The sequence below is a fragment of the Pteropus vampyrus genome, unplaced genomic scaffold (assembly GCF_000151845.1).
Source record: "Pteropus vampyrus isolate Shadow unplaced genomic scaffold, Pvam_2.0 Scaffold295, whole genome shotgun sequence".
NCBI classification, from domain to species: domain Eukaryota; kingdom Metazoa; phylum Chordata; class Mammalia; order Chiroptera; family Pteropodidae; genus Pteropus; species Pteropus vampyrus.
The window spans coordinates 571,937-574,186 of record NW_011889076.1 but is presented as its reverse complement, the minus strand read 5'-3'; the positions used below and the strand labels follow the sequence as shown (position 1 = coordinate 574,186).

General features: G+C 49.0%; 1 protein-coding gene across 1 annotated transcript in view; it reads right to left on the bottom strand.

The window, feature by feature from the left end:
* The window catches only part of LOC105303019 (probable phospholipid-transporting ATPase IIB), a 171,392-nt gene extending 169,148 nt beyond the window's left edge, over window positions 1-2,244 (bottom strand). The window contains exon 1 of the mRNA XM_023521125.1: window positions 2,228-2,244. The gene's annotated coding sequence lies outside the window, so the exon portion shown is untranslated. The remainder of the gene's footprint in view (window positions 1-2,227) is intronic.
* Between the last annotated feature and the right edge of the window lie 6 nt (window positions 2,245-2,250).

Sequence of the window (2,250 nt, the reverse complement as noted above, 5' to 3'; positions counted from 1 at the left end):
CACAAACCTGAAGAAATCCCCACCAAAATAAATCATAATTTAATCTGAAAACTAAAGACAAAGACAAAACTTGAAAGCAGCCAGAGAGAGATGACATGTTACCTATAGAACACCAATCCAATGACAGCGGACTTCTAATCAAAAACCAAGAAGGCTGGAAGAAAGTGAAAAAAGTGTTTTCAAGAGCTAAGAAAAGAACTGTCAATCAGGAATTCGACATTCAATAAAACTATCCTTCTGGAATGAGAGGGAATAAAGACATTCTAAGATAAAAGAAACGAAAAAAGAGAATCCCAGGACAATAGAAAGGAAAGAAGAATAACAGCAAAAACGTGGGTACATACAAGAGACCATCCTTATCATCATGCGTTTTACAAATTACGTTCAACGATTTAACCAAAGTATAACATCATCTGATGCTCAGAAATGATTTTAAAGAGTGAGGGAAGAAGGTGAGTAAACACAATGAAATGGAAGTGAGGGTTCCAACCTTCAGTCCACCTGATAAAACACCGATACCAACGCACCATGGTAAGTCACGTGCATACTGCAACACCCAGAGCGAATACTACAAAAACTACACAAAGACTCTAAACTCAAAAATACTAGCGATATCAAAAAAAGTTCAAGTAACCCAAAGGAAGGCAAAATGAGAACCAGAGGAACGAGAATTAAAAAAATAATAAAAACCCAGAAAACATAATAAAACGGTGCACTTAAGCCCTAAGGTATCAATAGTTACCTTAAATGTAAGTGGCTTAAACAGCGCAATCAAAACAGAGATGAGGGAGTTCATGATGGAAAACGCTACTCCATAAAATAATCACTTCATTCAACAACAGAATCCAACCACATAGACTGAAGGCCCACACAAGCAGCAGGAGTGGCTACGTTCGTATCTAACAGCCCTCAAGCCAAGAAAATTACCAGAAACAAGGAGGAACTTCAGAGCATCCTAAATGTGTGCCCACCAGACAGAGCCTTAAATAAATGCAGAAAGTGACAGATGCAAACTGCTGACGAAACCTACAGTGCAACAGGTAGCACATCTCCAGAGCATGGTCCCCTAAAACCAGCCGCTTGGTCACCGCTAGTGCAAGTCCTCGTCCAGGCAGCAACAGGCCGGCAGGAGAAACCGAACTTCTGCGGAACCCATCTCGTCGAACACTAAACACGGACGGGCTTCTGGAACCCTCGACGACCCCGGAAGAAATAGTATTAGCCCCTATTAACAGCCGAAGAAATTAGGGCTCGGTTTCAACAAGCCACCCAAGACCAAACGGCTCGTGAGTGGACCGGGACTCGCGCGGGGTTCACGCCTGTCGACCGCCGCAGACCCGAACCTCCTAACGCCCCGGTCCCGAAGCCACTGCACGGAAAACCCGCCTTTCCCCGCTGTGCATTTTCATTGCTCCCACGATTCCTCGGGAAGAAAACTTCGATAACTACAAAAGGCACTACTTCCCCTTTTTATAAGTTTCTGTTTCTAATTACTCTACCACTTACAAAATGGAGCCTTCTTCTCTTGGGGTGAGAAAGAAGTTAAATGCTTAAGCCAACTAGGAAATGAGGCTTCCGTTTTAAATCAAAGGTCTGCACATTTTCATTCTCCCACTAAACTGTGGTCCCGGGAAACAATTTAACCTGCCCGAGTCTCCGTTTCCAATTCCTAAAAGCAAAACTTCTCAAAAAAATACTTTGTAAATACATGTTTAAAAGGTGTGTTCACTTGCTCTTTGCACTTATGAAACTCAGTCATTTTCCAAAAGGTCCGCATTCTCAGCTGCGAGCGGGCCGCACCCGCCCGGCCCACCGCGCACGCAGGACAGCACGTTTCGGACACTAGTCATCTTGGCTGGACGTCTCGCGCGCCGCTCGTGCGAGTTGCACCCCTGAACCGGGTACAGAGAGTCTCCTCTTCCAGTGAGCACGGCGGGCAGAGCCGGGGGCGCCTCCCCGTGTGGCCCTGACCCTGCGCCCCGAAGCCTTTCCCAGAGGGCTCACGCTCCGCCGGCCCACCGCCGGGCTGTGGGGGCGGACCGCACCTGGGCGGACCCCACCTGGGTGGACCCTAACCTCAACCGACACCCATCTGGGCGGACCCGACCTGGGCAGAACCCCCACTAAGCGGATCCCACCTGGGCGGACCCCACCTGGGCAGAACCCCCACTAGGCGGATCCCGGCTGGGCCGGCCCCACCTGGGCGGCCGGAGCGGGCCGTCGTTACCTGCTGGGCCGCTCGGCCCCGGG